General features: G+C 50.6%; 1 protein-coding gene across 12 annotated transcripts in view; it reads left to right on the forward strand.

Annotated features, from left to right (window-relative positions):
• Positions 1-20,518, forward strand: part of PROSER3 (proline and serine rich 3) — a 185,719-nt gene that overhangs the window by 123,543 nt on the left and 41,658 nt on the right. The window lies entirely within an intron of this gene.

A 20,518-nucleotide genomic window follows, 5' to 3' on the forward strand; every position in this document is an offset into this window, starting at 1 on the left:
GATTTGAGAGACACTATACGTGAGCATAAAGAAGTAAAGGAGATGAAAGCATGTAGCTGAAAAGCACCAAAAACGGGAGGGCCCTTTGTGCTGTACGTTTGCAGGTTTTTTTTTTTTTTTTTTTGCTCCTAAAATCTGCCCTGTGTAAAATAAGAAAACTAAGGGGGGAAACCCCCGAAAAATGGCACTGCTTGTCTAAACATGGTTAAAATGCAACACCGGGAAAGCACACTTAACCTTGGGAGGATGCCTACCGCACCTGGATTCCCAGTTGGCCTCCCATCCAAATACTAACCAGGCCTGACCCTGCTTCGCTTCCGAGATCGGCCGAGATCGGATGCTTTCTGGGTGAAATGTCCATAATCGAGAGACTGATTGCCGCTTACTCCCGGGCAAAGTACAGCCAAGGAAGACTCCGGACGAAATATCTGAAAAGACACGCATGTTAGCAACAAGACCCGGCGCCCCACACCCCCCACTGCCGGGCCTTGGACCTCCACCCATGGAGGCCTGGCGACCGTGGGAAGCCGAGGTAAGCGCCGCCCCGCAGCCCACAGCAATGCGGACCTCGCGGCGCCCAGCATCCCTAATGTGAAGAATAAATATAAATGACTCCACCGAGCAGCGAGCGGGCCACGTGGCGTAGTATAGCACAAACTCGACCAGAAGGAAGGAGCGCTGTGCAAGAGCACAGTATTTACATTACATATTCAGTCACGGGGATATGAAGTGAATTGCCCAGAGTAACTGGATGTTGACGCGACCACGAGGCTCGATCCCTGGTTTCCTGCACCCAAGTCAGCATCCTGAGCCTCGGAGCACTGCACAAACCAGGTGCTCCACCCCCTCCACTGCCGAGCATCGCCCCTCCACCCCGGGAGGCATGGCGACATGGGAATTTGAATGACTCCACATTCAAAGGGAGCGGTAACATGGCGATATGAAGCGCAACTCGACCCGAAGGATAGGAGCGCTTTACGTGAGCACCGTATTTGCATAGATATTCAGACACGGGGAGATTAAGTGATTTGCCCCAGAATCACAGAATGTGGGCGCAACCTCGAGGGAGGTCTTGGAGCGTGCCTTCAGGAGGCACCTGGATTGCACGCTGGCACTCCCCGCTGGAAAATAAGAGCGCTGAAGCTAAGCGTGCGTGTGTGCTAAACGGCAAGCGGTGTGTGCTATGTAGAGGAGAGGGGGGGGGGGCACGTCCTGGAACAGCAGCAGAGTGCTGTGACCCAGTCCCCCCCATGCACACCCACACGTAAGCCGGGGCCTGGCCCGTGGATAATGACCCACACGCCCGCCAGCTGGGATCCCGAGGGAACTGTGAGGAATCCCGAGAACAATGTCACGGTGAGGCGGGTAAGGCACAAAGAGATGCCCATGGTGTGGAAAACCCGGCCGGTTTTCCGACCTCCGCGACTCTCACCCCCCGCCAGCTGGGGGGAGGGCGTCCCACTCCCAGGATCACGAAACGACAGAGGGTCCCCTCCCGCGACCTGTTCAAGGATGGCGGACCGGGGAGACAGTTCAGCATCCCACCCACCGATCCCCAAGTGGGCCTTTGCCTCCCCCAGCGCCGAATGCCCAGGTGTCCTATGGGCAGGGCCTAGCGCTCATAGCCCGGCCTCAGCCCGGGGGAAAGCGTGCCACTGTGGCCTGGGGACACGAGACGGAAGGAGCACCTGAGCGTACCGGGTCCCAATTACGGGCACCTGGTGCCCCATGCACGGGAGGGAGCCTCCAAGATGCCTGCAACCTCCCCCCCCCGAGGCCGACCAATCGGGCACCGGCCACTGACCACGTGGGTAGGGCCCCACAGGCCAGGACTGGCTCGCAGGCGGGAGCCTCTCTAAGTCTTCCCCGGGACAGATGAATGACAGCGGGGGGCGCAGACACAGCTGCTCCCCGCGACTTCCATCACCAGCGCCCTCAGAGCCCACTGATAGAACCCCCAAAAGGGAGGAACAGGGCGGGTGGGGGGGTATATGCACTCACCGTGCAAACAGATTGGCAGCTCCCGGGCACGACCAGTCGGCGTCAAGGCGAGGTGGGCGACAAAGAGGTCGCCAGTGAGGGTGGGGGAAGGCTAAATAGCCTTCCCCTCACACCTGGGCCCGGAAGTGACGCGCCTTGCGCGTCACTTCCGGCCCCTGACACGGAGGGGGGGCAACAATCAGGATCCCTGCCCCCGCCCCCCCGAAGGAGGGAGTGGGGAGGGGTGACCGGGGCCCCGGGGCCACTAAGGCGCCGACCGCCGAGTGGCCCCCTGCGGGGGCCGCGGTCAGCGGCAAACTCCCAGTCATAGGTTACGATCAAGGGGGGAGGGGATGGAGAAAGGGGGCTTGAAAACAGCCCTCTCCTCGAGCTCCTCTTTTCTTAACATTAAAGCGCCTAAAAGTAGGATAACCAGAATTTTAAAGCCAAAGTCCGGGACATTTCACAAAAATAGAAGGACTAAGCGACGTGTACGCCCCGGGGAGGGCTGGCATAGAAGCCTTGTAGACAAGCCGTAGTGTGGCGGGGGTGGGTTGTGTGTGTGTGTGTGGGGTGGGGGGGGGGGGGGGGAGGGGTGCAAGTGAGAGGAATACTTTGGACTCTGAGGTGGTGTGCATATAAAGCCAGACGACGAAGATGAGTGGCTTGATATAGAGAGTAGAGGCGCCAGGAAGGGAACAGAGGTTATGGAAGGGGGCAATGGAAGACCCAAGAGGGGACACATTCATATCGAAATATGGGTAGAGTTGGCGGCCCGTGCTTGCAAAGAATTGGGGATAGTGACCATGTCTACTGAATTGCGAGGGGTTGAGGCAATGCAAAGGGAGTAACTGGGGATTGCAATATAGAATTTATTTATTTTGAGGGTTTTATATAGCGTGAACAAGACCCTTGCGAGTATCAGAGCGCTTAACAAGTCAAATAAAGAAAGCAAGGTGTAGCAAACGAAGATAAAGGTGAACAGCTATAAATAGCATATACAAGTACACATCAGCTATTGTGAAAGACAAAAGGACAGCTATTGAGCACAAAGACCTAGATAGTTATAATATACAGTAAAGCTAGCAATAGTTCACATGAATTTAGCCATGAGGATCGCTTTCACTTTCTTGAAGGAGGCCGAGGACAGGTTCGCTCATGCTTCAGTGGGCAAAGCGTTCCAGATTGTAGGAGCCATACCAGAGATTGAACGGATATAGTTTTTTTTCTTGGCAAATCGTTGTGGTTTTAGAAGAAGTGTCTTGGCACTCCTGGAGGCTCTGCTGCCCGAAGAGAGCTCCAGTTTCTGAGCTAGGTAGTGCGGGGAATTGTGGTGTAGGGCCTTGTGCATCATACAAGCGATTTTAAGATGAATTCTAGCTTCAAATGGTAGCCAGTTGAGGGCTCTCGGGTCAGGGGATATGTGAGAGTTTCTCTTTGAACCCGTGATGAGTCTCGCAGCTGAGTTGATAGTGGCTCTTAGTGGGGCTGTCGATGACCTTGGGAGGCCGCATAAGGTTACTGCCCCATATTCCACTCTAGGTATTACTAGGGCTTGCACTGCTTGTTTGAAATCGACGGCTGGCAGAAAGGGTTTCAGTTTTCGCAGGGTCTTCAGGTGGAAGTTGGCTCCTTTTGTGGAGGCGCTGATATGCTTCTGCATCTTTAAGTTGCTGTCAAGCGTTCTCCCTAGTGATTTCGCTGAGTCAACGGTGAGAGGTTGTCCTTTGAGAGCTGTTAAGTGCTTCAGCCAGTCCAGGATAGTGGGAGTTTTGTTAGGGGGAGCGATTAAGAGGAATTCCGTTTTGAGGGCGTTTAGTTTCAAATGGTTTTCGGCCAGCCATGTTTGGGTTTTTTGTACAGTGGAGTTGAGAGATTTGATGTCATCAAGTGAGTGGATCTTGATGTAGATTTGGGTGTCGTCTGCATACATATGGAAGTGAATCTTGGCGAGGCTGAGAAGATCGGTAAGAGGTTCCATAAGAAGGTTGAAAAGGGTCGGTGAGAGGGAGGAGCCTTGTGGAACTCCTAATGTGACTGGCATGGGGTTGGACAGGGATTGGTTGACCTTGAATCTTTGGGATCTGTTTTGAAGGAAGGAGGCAAACCAGTTAAATACAGTACCAGACAATCCCATTCTGTGTTTCAGGAGTTCAAGCAGGTTGTCGTGTTTGACGGTGTCAAATGCTGACGATAGGTCGAGAAGGATGAGTAAGCAAGCTTTGTTTTGGTCCAGGATTTTTATAGCGTCATCAATTACATGTGTCATGGCTGATTCGGTACTGTGACCTGCACGGAAGCCTGATTGAAATTGGTTAAGCAGGTTGAATTGATCAATGTGCCTATTCAGCTGCAAGTTAACACATTTTTCCAGGAGTTTGGCTAGCATAGGTATGTTAGAAATCGGACTATAGTTATTTAGGTCCGAGGGGTCAGCTGTTGTTTTCTTTAGGATAGGTGACACCTGACCTGTTTTCAGGCTGTCTGGAATGAGTCCTTGAAGGAGGGACGTATTTATGATCTTGGTCCAGAGAGATAGTAAAAGGGGAATGAAGTCTTTTAAGTAATTAGCCGGGAGCGGGTCTGTGAAATGATTGGAGGGTTTCAGAGAGGTTAGCACCTTTAATATGGAGTCTTCACTGTAAGTGTTGCAGTGGGACCAAGTTGCGTTGTTTTTGGGAGGATGTTAGTTTGTGCACCAGCCAGGGGCACAGATGAGTTCTTATCCATGTCTGAGATGGATAATAGGTCCTTGAGTAGATCTGATTTTATGGATTCTGTTTTAGAGGCGAAGAAGGAGGCAAATTCTTCATAATTGTGTAGAATAAGAGGGATGGCGTTCCGGAGACTGGGTATGTTGTTGGTTTGGGTTTTGATAAGATCGAATAGCTTTTTGGGGCGGTTCTTGGCTTGGTCTAGTTGAGTCCTGAAGAAGTCGGTTTTAGATTTTCAGATTTTCCTAAAATAGGAGTTTCTGAAGCGTCTTAGAAGCTTGAGGTGGTCAGCTGAGGTTGCGGCTCTCCAACGCCGTTCCAATTAATCTGAGAGAGCGTCTGTCTTCATTTAGCCTCCCATCGTGCCAAGGTTTTGAGTCTTTTGTGGAAGCACTTTTCAGTTGAAGCGGAGCTATGTTATCATGAAGGTTGTTCATGGAGTGAAATTAGTGATTGGTCAGCCCCTGGACATCGTTTAGGTCTTCCGGGAGATGTAGAGGGTTTGAGTTAGTTGATGCTATAGGGTTAGAGCCGACGTTTTTCAGGTTTCTCTTCCAGATCTTAGTTCTCAGGGGTTGTGATGGGAGACGTTTGACCTCTTCCAAGACTTGGAAAGTAATATTGTGATGGTCAGACCAGTCGCATGGGAGGATCGAGTTGAGCTGTGTGGTGTCCACATTAGAGATTACTAGGTCGAGAATTGCACCTTTGTCGTATGTAGGGCTGTTACATATTTGGATGAGATTAAGGTCGGCGAGGAAGGCTTTGAGGCTGTTTACCCCAGGGTCGTTCAGGTCATCCCAGTGGAGGTTGAAGTCCCACAGGAATATTTGCTTATTTTGATGGCTGTAATTTGATGCTAGAATAGCCATGAATTGTTCTATGAATGTTAGGTTTTCTCCGAGAGGGTGGTAGAAAGTGTGAAAAGAACAGATTTGTTTGTTATTACTGGCGATGTTTAAGCAGAGGTATTCACAGGAAGAAAAAGCAGGGGCATTGGAGTTGGACACTGTTAGGCTGCTCTGATGTATGCAGGCTATCCCACCTCCTAGCCTGTCCGTTCTGTCTAGTTTGGTGATGTCATAGTTGGGAGGGTAGCAAGATGTCCATGATGGGTGTAGATGTATCATTTATCCAAGTTTCCGTCAGGATCAGAATGTCAGGTTTGTTAGAGAGTAGTAGGTCAGCTATCTCAGCTGCATGTCTGGCTGCAGGTCTGCAGTTTAGGAGAATACAATTTAGCCGCGTCTTGTTGGATACTGTGGTGGGTTCGATTGTGAGGGGGATTCTAGTGAGGTTATTTTCAACTGTGCCTCTGGAGTTATGTCTGGTGGCTCTGTGAGTGTTGATAGGGATAGATTGAATTTGGGATTCTGTATGTAAGATAACTGGGAGCCCGATGTTTAGTGGCGGGGGAGGAAGCTCCTATGAGCGAAGGAGGGCCCCTACTTCTATAGTAGATAGAGGGTTCATCATCCTGCTGGGGCGGGATAAGGTATTAGGGTGCGGCACTGTACTCCAACGTGGAGACCCCTGAGCCTGGGAGCTTGCAGGTAGATGTTGGGGGTGACTATAGTTCTTGGAGCGAGGGAAAGAACTGTATTCCTGTTTGCTGTGAGTGAACTTGGGTTGTTGTAAGACCAGATCGTGTAGGGTTCGGATGTCAGATTTGACTTGCTGAAGGGCTGATAATATCTGGTCAAATCTGGTGTCGGACGTGAGAGTGCCCTTATTGGAAAGATGGGCTGAGGGAGTAGGCGGTGTAGAGGCATCTTTGGTGTCTTTTGAGGGGGAGTCGTGGTCGGGTATAGAGTAAAATGCTCTTTCTGTGTGTATGTTGCTGGAGGGGGGAAATGAGGAGGTCGGGGGGAGGGGACTGAGAGACGTCCAAGTCAGGGGCAGTGGGGGTAAAGCTGGAGTTGATGGGCAGAAGGGAGGGGTTGAGGGTAATGGTGAGGGGGGAGGAAGTGTAGGGTGAGGGGGAAGAGAGACGGCTAAGTCTGGATCAGTGGGGGAAAAGGTAGGGTTGACGGGCTGGTGAGGGGGCAAAGAGACAGCAAAGTTGGGATCAGTGGGGGTAAATGTGGGGTTGATGGGCTGAATGGAGGTGCTGTGAGAAATGGTGAGGGGGAGGGTGGGGGAGGACGAGTGGCTTGAGGGGGCAGAGAGAGGGCAATGCCAGGATCTGTGGGGGTGAAGGTGGGGCTGAGGGACTGAAGGGCGGTTCTGGGAGTAATGGTGGGGGGCGAGGGTGGGGGTGGAGGTGCAGGGTGATGGGACTGAGAGACGGCTAAGCCAAATTTAGAGGGTGTATAGGTGGGGCAGACGGATTTCAGGGGGGTGCTGGGAGTGATGGTGAGGGGGAGGGTGGGGGAGGTGGTCCAGGGTGAGGAGGGAGAGATAGTGTATTGGTAGGGTTAAGGAGAGAGGCGGATATAAGGTGGGATGAGTTCTTCGGTGGAGAGTCGTTGAGGTCTAGAGTTTGTGTCGGAGCAGATGGGAACAGCAGGGAATCCTGAATTACAACTGGATCGGAATGGGAGTTGACAATTTCGGAACAATTGGAGGGAGAGGAGGGGTGAGTTAGCGAAACTCTCTCCTTGATGAACGGAAATATGTGGTATATCATATTAATGTTGCGGTCGGTAGATTGTATGAGGATGATTCCATTATGATAGATGTTAACGGTGGCTGCAGCATTGAAGAAAATGGAGGGAAGGATAGATAGTATAAATCCGTGTGCTGTTTTCTTCATGAAAGAGACCTTAAAGAGAGCGAGTAAAGAAGATGATGTCGTTCTTGTTGAGCCCTTTGTTCATAGAGAAGTATGGGTCAGAGATTGGGGTTTCAGGATGAGATTTTAATAAGTTATGTTTGAAGTTTGTTGCTGCTTTTTTTTAGAGGTTTGGGGGGTAAGTGATGGAGTAAGTGAAGTTCCCGGTGCGCTCCATAATGTAGGTAAACTTGATTCACGGAGGGTAAACAAATGGAAAGCTGTCTTTGCAAAGTGCTGCTCAATTAGGGGGAAAGAGAAACAAGGTTATGAATGAAGACAGTCCAAGATGGATGCTCAGTTGGCTAACTAGAACAGTGCTGGCAAGGAAGTCCTCTGTCTATTTCAGTTAATGGCCAACAGGGAAGTAGTCCTTTTTCTTTGTTAACCTATTGTGGCCATTTTGTGTGTGAACAGTGGAGGCATCTGAGTTCATCCCCTCTCCAGGTTGTCAATTTCAAGCTATAATATGGGCTTAGGTGTGGGACCGTAGAGTTTCTATAAGTGCCCGATCTGTAAATATCTGCAGAGCTCAATCTTAAAGTTGTATCGTGATCAGGGGAGGCTCATTGTCTTACGACCTCCGAAAGGAACTGGCATGCCTCCCTCTGTACTCTAGAGGAAATCGGTTTAGAGTTTGTGAGTCTCGTGCTGAGGGAATATGGGGGAGGGGGTGGGTGGCGGGTCGCTAGACACTGGTACCTTAGTGATGCTGCTGCTTTCGTGGGCTCTGGAGACTCTGCGGGGACATCTTCCCCCCGTTGCGCTCCTCTGCTCCTGCCGGGCAGGCTTCCTGAGCCTCCGCCACGCTCCGCTCCTGTGCCAGTAGACAGCGAGTGGCTCTGTGCTCCGCGCTGAGCTTTCCTGACGGTCACGAACCTCAACACTAGCCCGGGAGTTGACCCGACCTCCCGAGTGCTCCGTTGTCCGCAGCAGTGTTTGGTCCGTTCGTTGTGCTCCCCATGCATCGGTGTGGGGGGGTCACGGAAGCACAATTGATTCATGGGAGGGGGCGGCAGGGATGCACGAGTGTTCCTGACCCTCCATTAGAGATCCGCACGTCGGAGGAGCCCGCAGCCCAGCAAGGCTCACCCTCCTCAACCAGCGCTCCGCAAGGTACCCAGGTGGGGACCGTCCACGGCAGCAACGGCGGCGTTGTCCCTGGGCATCGAGCTCTGTCGCCGAGTCAGACGGGGACACACTCCGATCTCCAGACTCTGCAGATTGTCCCGTAGTGAACAAACAGTGAGTTAAGAAAATGTTCCTGTTTCTCTAGTAAATGTCCTGTTTCCTCAAAGTCGGTGGGGCGTCAGATGGAGCTATAGGCAGGGATAATAAGCTAATAATAAGATAAAGTGATCCCCAAGCTAGCGGAGCTCTCCTAGGGCCTCATGTAGGTAAATAAATTTTACTGGTTCTTAAATACCGAGCCGTACCGAATCGGTAAATTAGAATCGGTAAGTTACATGTAGGTAAAAATTCGGTAACAGTTACCGATTCGGTAACATTCGGTAAATACGAATCGGAATTCACCGATTCGGTAAATACCGAGGTGATAATTACCGATTCGGAAAATACCGAGGTGGTATCTACCGAATCGGAAAATACCGAGGTGGTATCTACCGAATCGGAAAATACCGAATCGGTACGTACGGATTCGGTAAATAACATCACATGACTTGACGAAACAGCTAATCCTGTGCAACGACAGCCCACCCAACCAGGAACTGCCCACACCCAGGCAGGTGTACACAATTAGCCGAAGTGGCCACACCCAGGCAGGTGTACATAATTAGCCGACCCTGGAGAGGCTTGGAGTGCAGAGGAGAGGCAGGGAGCAGTTGCATGTGCGAGCGGGAAACGAACAGCATGTCCAGCCAGAGAACACAGAAAGACGGAGGGGAAAGGAGGAGGAAGCTCAAATTCAGCCCCAAGGAACTCCAGGTGCTGGTGGAGGAGGTGGTGAAGCAGCACCAGAAGCTGTTTGGGAGGCAATCCCTGCAAGTGCCTGAGGCCGAAAAGCGCAACATATGGCTGGCCATCCAGGCGCAGGTCAATGCTGTGGGAGTGACCCACAGGGACATTGAGGTCCTCAAAAAGCGCTGGTATGACCTGAGGATTGTGACCAAGAGGAAGATGGGCGACATCCAGAAGGAGGCCAGCCAGACCGGAGGTGGAACCAACAGGGCACCTGCCCTCACCGAACTGGAGGAGCTGGTGGCGGCCACACTCGAGCAAGAGAGCGTCGTGGGTCTTGGGGACGCCGACAGCTCTGCCAGAGCCGCAACACACCAAGGTAAGACGAAAGCACAGCAATGTAGCCTCCCCTACCCCTATCCCACATCCCCCATTGTGAAACGAGAATCACACTGCAGTCCACACGTGTCAGTGCAGACAGGCAATGCATTCCGGGAGATGTAGTCAGGGCAACACTAACCATGACGTAAATGTCACAGGGCAACAAGGCATGTCACGCACTCGAGGCACAAGGAGACAGAGGACAGATTGGAATGTGAAATGATTTATTGTGACGCTTGCAATGCAGCCCTTCGGGGACACTGAGCCAATGTTGTTTTTCTGTCCACAGATGTGACATCATGCAGTACAGGGCATGCTGCAGGGGAGACGGCACACCGGCCACAAAAATCACCTCTAGCCAGCACGAGTTCAGACCAGGGAGCAGGCCCACTTGCAGCCGCACCACCTACGCAGCCAACCTCGCCGCACACAGAGCCAGCATCACCACCACCAGAGCCAGCATCGCCACTCATGTTCGATTCACCGGCCACATCTCCGCTTGCAGGTGTGAGAATGAGGAGGCGTCCAGCAGCCAGGCTACGAGCTTTCGACACCTCGTCAGACGACAGCATGGGCCCAGAAGACCGCACCGGGCCCCAGGAAGGGAGCCATCCCACTGTGCCCCACACCTCACAGGCAGCACAGACGGGAGCAAGAGGGCGCCGCAGGTCACGTGTCCAGAGTCCACCAGCACCCACTGACGGCCATGGTGTCTTCTTGGGGCTCGAGGGCCAAATGTTGAAGCAACAGCGCCTGCAATCAAAGGCAGTTATGTCAGTCCAGAGGCACATGCGGGTGATGAAGACAAGCTTAGTCAACATGGACACAAACATTGGCGGCATGGCTGCGGGCATTCGGGACATGTCCCAGTCAATCCAGCAGTTGTGCAGCAAATTAGATGCTGACATCGAAGCACGGCGCCGGGAACGCCAGAGAAGGGACACTACCAGCAGGGCACTCAACCGTCTGGCAACTGCGACTTCCCTACTTTGCCGGCGCTCTGTGACGATGCAGGAGGGCCTAACACAGTGCTGCAGCGACCTGTCTCGGGGGATGGTGCAGGTGACAAGTGCACTAGGGGTGCTATTGAGTAGTCAGGCGTCGACAACTGCTGCAGGGGATGCTGCGGAGAGCATCAACACCAGCAGCAGCATCACACCCCCCGTCCCCGAAGCACGCAGGAGCAGCAGGCGGCTTGGGGTTGGCTCTAGTGAGGATGCACAGGCCGTGCAATCCACCACTGCAGCGCGTATGCGCAAACATTGATGTGGCCCTGCTTATCCACTTGCCATTGGGTGACGTAACCCTGGACATACTCATTGTATAGATGGCATATTGCCAGATTGGCCTGTTCATGTGTTCATGGCGTGGTGCCACATTAAACTACGTCATGACTTCTCACAACTCGCTGTGTCCCCTCACTTACTCAGAAATAGTTGCATGTGATCTCTGCCCGTCTCTCTCTCCCATCGACTGCAGTTGGCACTCTAGCTGCGCTGCCCTCTGGCTGGCCTGACTCATCCTCGTTGTCCTCAAAATATGTTAGTTCCACATCTGTACCTTTTTTCGTGGCAAGGTTGTGCAGCATTGCACAAGTGGCAATTATCTTGCAGCAGGTGATGGGTTTGTACTGGCGTGCGCCTCCGCTCTTGTGGAGGCAGCGGAACCTGCTCTTCAGTAGTCCAAACGTGCGCTCCACCACATTGCGTGTAGATTTGTGGGCCACGTTGTATCGTCTCTCACTCTGGGTTGCTGGGTGTAGGTAGGGAGTGAGGATGAATGAACGGCATGCATATGCACTGTCGCCTGGATGAGTAAAAGGGAACCATCAGTTACATGCCTCTATACACTCTGATTTGCAGGTTTCAAGGGGCGTCACTGTTACTTACCCAGCAGGTATCCCTCTCCGAATTCGCCGGCACTCAGTCGTGTGTAGATCCCACTATTCTGGAAGATGTAAGAGTCGTGGGTGCTCCCAGGAAACTTTGCAACAATATCTGTGATGATGTTCCCTGCATCACAGATCACCTGCACATTGATGGAGTGGGTGGACTTCCTGTTCCTGTAGATGTGCTCTGTGTCAGCTGGTGGACAGATTGGGATGTGTGTACCATCAATACAGCCGATGACATGGGGGAACTGTGCCATGTGATAAAAGTCTGTTTTTGTTTTCTGCAGTGCAGCCTGTGTGTTTGGGAAGCTTATGTAGTGGTGCATTCTCTGCATCATGGCATCCAGGAACTTCCTGAAGAAACGGGACAGGCAACTCTGGGATACACCACCCACCGCAGCTGTCACCACCTGATAACTGCCGGATGCCAGTAGATGTAGGCTGCAGAGCACCTGCACATGTGGTGGTATGGCGTGCGCCCTTCTTGTTGGCTGGTCCAGGAGTGGGTGCAGGTCCCTTATCAGGTCCATGATGGTTTCGGGGTGTAGCCTGTACCTCTCATGTATCTCTGCATCAGTCAGCTGGAATAGTGTGATGCGCTGTCTGTAGATTTGTTCCTCCCGTCGCCACACCCTCAGTCCTGCTGCCTGTAGACGTAGGCGCCTTGCAATGACGTACATGGCGGCCATGTTGTCCACGCTGTTGCATTTTGGGATTGCTTATGTGCATTGTTGATGGTTACCACCTGCTTTCCATCCGTGTTAATTACCGACTCTTATTTACCGATTTTCCTGGATTTCTTAATTACCGACTGCTCCTACATGTCATTTTAAATTTTTACCACTTCATATTTACCACTTCATATTTACCGATTCGTTAATTATGTATTCGGTAAATATGAATCGGTATTTTAGAATTCGGTAACTATGAATCGGTATTTACCGCCTCATATTTACCGAAAAGTGGTTTTTGGACTCCTACATCTCACTTGTCTGAATACCGGTCGGTAACAGTATATTTACCGAAAATCGGCCGTTACCGACCGGTATTTCGCTACCTACATGAGGCCCCTAGTGAGCTCCTCTCTCGTCGGCCATTTTGCGGCAATGGATCACTGGAAACTGTGGGGTGATAATTCATGCTCCGAGAAGTTGGGGTGTCAAACTGAAGACTAACTGTAGAGGCCATGTCAGTTTTGTGTGCTTTCACTGGTACGAGTCGTGGTATATAGTGTGCATGGGACTGAACTTGCATCCTTAATTGTGGGGAACCGAGCCGAAAGCAGCAGGTAGTGTGGGTGAATATGGACTGCCTTGCAGTTGTGCAAGGAACGCTTTTCGGAGGAGTGTTGGATTTAAAGAATGGAAAAATACCCTATTTTTTTCTTAACGTGGAGGCTGGTGTACACTACGAGGAAATGTGCGTGTTGTGGAGAGTGGGCGGATGGGGAGCTCCAGTCATTGGCGACCACACAGCTCTGCTCACACAGACACATACCTCAGCTCAGACCTGAATCACAGTGCACAGCTCTGCACACACAGACACACACCCCACCTCGGACCTGAATCCGAGCACACAGCTCTTCACACACATAGACACACACCCCACCTTAGACCTGAATCACAGCGCACAGCTCTGCACACACAGACACACACCCCACACACACAGCTCTGCACACACATACAAACACCCCACCTCGGACCTGAACCACCGCACTCTGCTCTGCACACACAAACATCACTTGAGCCGTGTGTTCGCAGCAGTGAAAATCCCACAGTGGGGCTTGTGCTGTGACATTGCTTTGCTGCATCTAGACCATGTTATAATAATTTATCTTCATTGTAGAGCTCAAATGACGGTGTATTTTAGTCACTTCAGATAGCTTGTCGATGCTGTGGAGTGCTCACTGCGGTGATATGTCGGTTTCTTGGTTCTTCAAGGGACACACGTGGAAGCCATCGGGTACCTGTCGTGCTGGACGTGCAATGTTGAGGCAATAGGGAAACAGTGCGATAACTGGGCCAGATGTTTACTAAGCATCTGTCCATGACGCATGCACTGCCCACAGTGCTTGATGGCGCCTGGCACGCCACACGTCTAGGTATATAAATCCTGTACATCTAGCAATACGAAACTAATATTATACAGTCCTGTCCCCCTGAACATTGGAAAACAAGCATTGGCATAGCAATAGGTCTCGCATTTTCGAAACTTTAACATATTAGTATTGTAAATGATAATGTCTTTTATTATTGCAGGTTTTGTAAACAAATAAATAAGACATTACCATTTACAATGCCAGTAGCTCAAAATCTCGCAAGTTCGAGACCTATTGCATTGCTTGTGTACCCTTCCTCTTAGTGAAAGGACCAGTACCATTTACAATACCGATAACTCACACTAGTACAAATGCAATGCGATAGATTTTGCAGTTACAAAAAAGTTAGCTGTCGCCATTTTACATTAGAGCATTTTCTTTATTTTTTACAAAGGAATTTTTTTTTTTTAAAACAATGTCATTTACAATGCCAATAGCTCAAAATAATGTAATTGCGAGACCTATTGCATTGTAAATGCTTGTTTTGTTTTATCTGCCATGCTGTCCCAGTCTATGCTGGATGCACCTAAGGTTGTCTCTCGACGCAAATGGGGACAGTGTGTCCGATGTTAGTTTGGGCCCATTTTTATTTAAAAAGAGACTTGGGTGGGATTGATCCTGGAAATTTAGATACCTTTGGGCATGGTTTTGACATATCACCGCCAGTGAGGGGGTAACCCCCACCTTCCCCATTTTCTCTACCCTGAATGACTGAAAAACTATCTGAAGCCCCAGGGTAGGACCAAATGCTTTCTGCACCATAGTAGAAATAAAGATGAACCCTCCAGTCTTCCCTGTAAGGGAGCAGAAAGGCTGTCTGGTGTCCAGGGGTGGGGAGAGGCCAGCCCCATAACGCATTTTGTTTCTCACTTCTTTCCCTGATGTTCTGGTGGCCTTTATGACCACCCTGCCCACCAGGGACTGGCGGATAGGTAGTAAACCAAGGATTGCAATTAAGCATACTAGGGGGAAAAAGGTGAGAAAAGGAATAGGGTGAGGTGCTGAAACATCTTGGTATCGGGTCCTACTCCCCTGTACGAGACAGTATTTTTGCTCTCAGGTAGAGGCAAAATGAGGAGTTTGCTAGCTCTCTGCCAACCCATGTGTAAAACTGTGCCCAAAGAAAGCCCCATTTTCTCTTACTTCCAATTGGAAAATCTGCAGTATTCGGGCTCTGGGTCAGCTGACAAGCAAAGATGCCTATCAAATCCTGGGGATATATGAAACCTAGTGACCAAGGGAAATCCAGGGTGCTGTGGTTTGCATATATCCATGCATGTTTTCTTACCCAGAATGCCCTGCAAACTTGAAAGATCTGCCTAAATACCCAGATGCCTCATTCCTTAGGGGATGGCTGTAGCATTTCAGCTTTGCGTCACTGACCATCAAGGGATCTTATACACTCTGGGCATTTCTGGAACCTAGAGACCCAGGGGAATCCAGGGTGGTTTGGCGTGTGTGGATCTCGGCACGTTTTCTTGCCATCAGTGATGTCATAAATGATGTCATAGAACATGTCATGAGCAATGTATTACGTGAGGGCATAAGCAGTGCATTGGGGGGCAGAAGTTATAGTTAGCTCTGTGGTGTTTTGTTAGTTCAAAATGTTAATTTTGTCACTGACATATTCCCCGAACTATAAATTTACTTAAACCTTTGATTTTTCAATTGAATTTCTAACGTTTTTTTAAAAAAACCAATCTTTTTATCACACCTAACTATAACGTTACTTTAACCTTTTATTTTTTTGGGTGAATTTGTAGTATTTTGCTGTGAAATCCCACAGGCAGCAAACCCCAAACTGCGCACGGCCTTTGACCATACACAACAGGGAGTTGGCAACAGGGCCTTGACCCAGAGCCAGCACTGTTGCTTACTATGAGCGTGGAAAGGACGCGGCCAAACAGGCAGTGCTCTGCGCCTCATACCGGCCAATTGCATTACTCAACAGTGACATGAAATTGTTTGCATCCATACGGGTCCAGAGGCCTCATCATGTTTGGCAAGCATTCATATCCCCCCAAAGATCTGGGTTTATTAAAAATAGGCAAGCATCTGATAACACCCGACTTCCATTGACCTTGATAGAGGAGGCCATAAGGCGCAAACAATTGATGGTACTTCTCTTCCTGGATGCGGAGAAGGCCTTCAATAGAGTTGATTGGCCCTACCTTACAAAGTTACTGGGAAAGATCCATCTGGGACCCAACGTGAGAATCTTCATTCAGGTGAACTTTAAAAAAAAAAAAACCCTCAGCAAAGATCAAGATTAACGGGTGAATATACTTCAGAAGTACCCATCTCAAGGGGGACGATGCAAGGATGCCCTCTTTCTCCCCTGGTCTTTTCTTTATCAATGGAGCCGTGAGTAGCTAACATAGTACGTAATCCCAATATTGGTGCCCTGAAAATAGGCGAGACAGAGCAAAACTAACTTTATTTGCCTATTATAGCCTTTTGTTTTAGTACCAGCCTGGATCGATTGTTTCCACCATGTGGAGTTAGATCGCTTTCCAGAATTCTCAGGCTTTAAGATAAACTGTTCCAAATCCCAGGGAATGGGCATGGCACACCCTCATGAGGAAGGGCGAGAGACAGCTTGGCGGGAGGCATTTTCGTGGACTGGGATGTAAATCAAATATCTCGGAATCCATCTGCCGGCCACACCCACTCACTGTATGAGTGTAACATCCCTCCCCTTCTTCAAACTCTATTTCAAAATCTCTACCGAGATTAAATGAGGGGGGCTTGGGTTTTCCTGATTTTGTAAAATATGTCTGGACGGCCCAGCTACGTCAAGCCCTGCACTGGAACTATAATCCGGATAACAAACCATGGGTACATGTGGAGCAGGCCTTTTCTAAACTTCCCCTTAAATATATTCTGCAGCTACCGAACAGACCTAACTCAGACATACACTCCCCGTCCAGACCACATTGAAGAAGCTTGATCACTGGTAAGTAAGAAGGCATTCCCCAAGTATTTGTTTCCATTTGACTCCCATAATTCACAATGCAGACTTCTCACCCCTCCCTGGCATCTTAGATCCAGGTTTTACCTATTCTGCAAGACGAGAAGCCCTAATTGAGAAATTGGGCTTAAATAGAAAGGATGTGTATCGATTCACATAGTTGCTACATTGTGTATCTGAAAGAGACAATTAGTTATGGATTTCTCACCTTAGAATTACCCCCAGGCGTCAGACTGGATCCGGAGATTTTTTTTCGTCCACAGTATCCCTGCATGCCGATAGGTGGCGTTGGTCGACTCCACATTCGTCGTTGTGGTCGTGAGTATGACATTGCAGTATCTACTTAGATGGCGCCCTCCTGCGCTGACGTCAGTTCTTTCTTTTTCTGCGCCAGCCAGCACAGATCCGGAGAGAGCGGTACCTTGAGTCACTTTTTGACTCTCTTTTTGCTACTTTTGTCAACGTCTTTTCGAGTCCTTCTACTCCTGGTGCACACAGGCTTCAAAGCTTGTGACTCTTGTCACAAACTGATGTCGGCTATGGACCTGCACCTTGTGTGCCTTTTGGTGCTTGGAGTGCGACCACGACAAGAAGTCGTGCTCCGACTGCCAGGCCATGAACCCGAAGTCTTTGCGGGAGTGGTCCCGAAAGCTTCTCAAAGCCCGGCAGTCAGCTCCGCGCTGTTCAAGGTCCCAGTCGAGAGGGAGGTCGCGGACCAGTCACGGAGTCGTCACCGCCGTTCTTCATCCAAGTCTTCGGGTAAGTCGAAGCACAAAAAGAAGGCGAAGAGGCACTGTCCCTCTTCGCGTTCTCCTCGTCCGTCGGTCAACGTGACACGGAAGGTAGTCGTCCCGCGGAGCTTGTTGGGTCGACTCTGGCCTTCTCTCCCTTTCTAGAAACTGAAGCGACCCCCTACCCAGCTTCGAAACTTTTACGAAGCTTTGCATCCTTTCTTCGGGTTGCCCGACTCTGCCAGCGTGCCCCCGGGTCCCGCGGACTCGGTTGGGGGCTCTAGGCCTTCGATGCCAGCGGCTTTGGCCCCCCCTGCTGGTGGACTATGCCAGGTGGCATATGCGGGCTCTGCAGTCGGACCTGAAGTTCCAGTGGGCACAGCATCAGGGGAATATTTCCGATTGCGTCCAGATCTCAGTGGGCACTGCACGCCAATTGCAGTGATGGCTAACAAAGCAGGATTTGGTCAACGGCCTATTCCCTCTCCCTTCCCCAACCAGTGTTCACAGTGGTGACAGATGCGTCACTCCTGGGATGGGGCAGCTACTTGGGAGAGGCGGCGATCAGAGGCCTCTGGTCTCTGGCGGAGTCCGGGCTCCACATCAACCTTCTGGAGCATCGGGCGATTCGTCTTGCACTAAAGGCATTCCTTCCCTCTGTCCGGGGAAGAGTAGTGCAGGTGTTCACAGACAACACCACCACCATGTGGTACTGCAACAAACAGTGCGGGTAGGGTCGTGGACCCTATGTCAAGAGGCTCTCCGCCTTTGGACATGGCTGGAACATCAGGGCATATCTCTCATGGTTCTACACCTGGTAGGTTCTCTGAACGCCAGGGCCAACGAACTCAGCCGCAGGTGCATGATGGATCACGAATGGCGTCTACACTCGGAGGTGGTGCAAGGTCTCTTTCAGCAGTGGGGAGAGCCTTGGTTAGCTCTATTCACCACCGAAGAGAACGCACAATGTCAGCAGTTCTGCGCGTTGGAATTTCCAAGGCTGCACTCGCTATACGACCCTTATTGTCGCGAGTGGAGTTATGGTCTTCTATACGCCTTTCCGCCTATACCACTTCTACCCAGAGTGCTGAAGAAGATCAAGCGCGACCGGGCCCAAGTCATTCTTGTGGCTCCAGATTGGGCACGAAGAGTCTGGTATCCCGAGCTATTACACATGGCCATTGATCCTCCGATCAGACTGCCTCTTCGAGAGGATGTTCTCTCGCAGCAGCAGGGGACGATCCTCCACCCGAACCTGTCCAGCCTCCACCTCCGTGCTTGGAGTTTAAGTGGTGACAGTTGACAACTTTCGACCTTCCTCCCGAAGTCTGTAAGTTTGGCAGCCAGGCATCCCTCCACCAAAATGGTATACGCCTGTAGATGGAACAAATTTGTGGCATGGTGCGAAGCAGAGGCTGTGAATCCCCTTTCTGCATCCCTTTCAGAGGTTCTCCTCTTCATTCTTTCTTTGGCCCAGCAGGGCTCTGCTCTGGGCACTCTAAAAGGCTATCTTTTGGCCATGACAGCCTTCCTTCGGCTGCCTGATCGGCCTTCTCTTTTCAAGTCCCCCATAGTTAATCCCTTCTCTAAGGGCATTACTCACTTTTTTCCTCCAATCCCTTTCGTGATGCCCCAGTGGGACTTGAACCTGGTTCTCACCTATCTTATGTGCGCTCCCTTTGAGCTGTTACATAACTGTCCTCTCAGGCTTCTGACTCTTAAGAATGCTTTTCTAGTTGCCATCACCTCTGCTCGCAGGGTGAGTGAGCTTCAAGCCCTTTCTTCTAAGCCTCCTTTCCTGGCTGGTTATCCGTACAAAGTTGTCCTTCATACTAGGCCTATTTCCTCCCCAAAGTGGTTACCTCTTTCCACATAGGACAGACCATCACTTTGCCCACCTTCTTCCCTCCCCCGCATCCTTCTAAAGAGGAGGAGAGGCTCCACCGTCTGTATCCAAAACGTGTGCTTTCTTCCTATCTGGATCGCACAAAACAATTCAGCTCTTTGTTGGCTATGTGGGCACCAAGAAAGGTCAAGCCGTGCAAAAACGGACCATCTCCCTATGGGTCGTTCTTTGCATCAAAATCTGCTACTCCTTGGCGAAAAAGGAACCTCCTGTGGGACAGCGCGCCCTTTCCACCAGGGCGAAGTTAGCCACTACTGCTTTGGGATGTGGAGTTCCCCTTCATGACATCTGCCAGGGAGCCACGTGGGTTTCATTGCACACGTTTACCAAACACTACTGCTTGGACAGCCAAGTCCAGAGAGAAGGCTTCTTTGGCCGTTCAGTTCTCCAGGACTTTCTGGTGTGAACTTGGTTTGCAGACCCACCTTCGGGGTTGGTATTGCTGGGGTATCTATCCTCACCTTAGAGGAATCCATAACTAATGGCCTCTTTCAGATGAACAAGTTACTTACCTTCGGTAACGATATATCTGTAAGAGACATAGATTAGTTATGGATTCCTCACTGCCCACCCATCCTCCCTGTTCTGCGAACACACTTCTAGGGATAAGAACTCCCTTTCAGGGCTCTTGTTTTGTGCACCAGTGGTCGGTGTCTTGCATGGGTCTGCGCTTCTGGAATCTAAGTAGATACCGCAGCGTCATCCCGGCGACCACGACGCCACTGACGAACGCAGAGTCGACCGACTCCACCTATCGACGTGCAGGGGTACTGCTGCCGAAAAATATTCTCCGGATCCAGTCAGACGCCTGGGTGTAATTCAAAGGTGAGGAATCCATAACTAATCTGTGTCTCTTACAGATATATTGTTACCGAATGTAAGTAACTTGCTCAGATTTGCAGAGATGAGAGACATTTAAAATCCCTTTTTAGCACTAATGTTCGACAAAGGGTATCTCCTGGCTATGCAAGTACATCCTTGAACTTGGCCCCTACACAAAGCATGTGTATGTCTCAGAATAGGAAAAAGATTTCGAAGTCGACATCCCAGGCAGGGGTTGGAGCATAAGTTGGAAGAGAGTAGCAGGGTCTTCCATACGTATACACCATTGAGCTAATACCTATATCCATTGACTAGGCTGAACCTTACCCCCAGC

This window comes from Triturus cristatus, chromosome 7 (assembly GCF_964204655.1).
Source record: "Triturus cristatus chromosome 7, aTriCri1.1, whole genome shotgun sequence".
Taxonomy (NCBI): domain Eukaryota; kingdom Metazoa; phylum Chordata; class Amphibia; order Caudata; family Salamandridae; genus Triturus; species Triturus cristatus.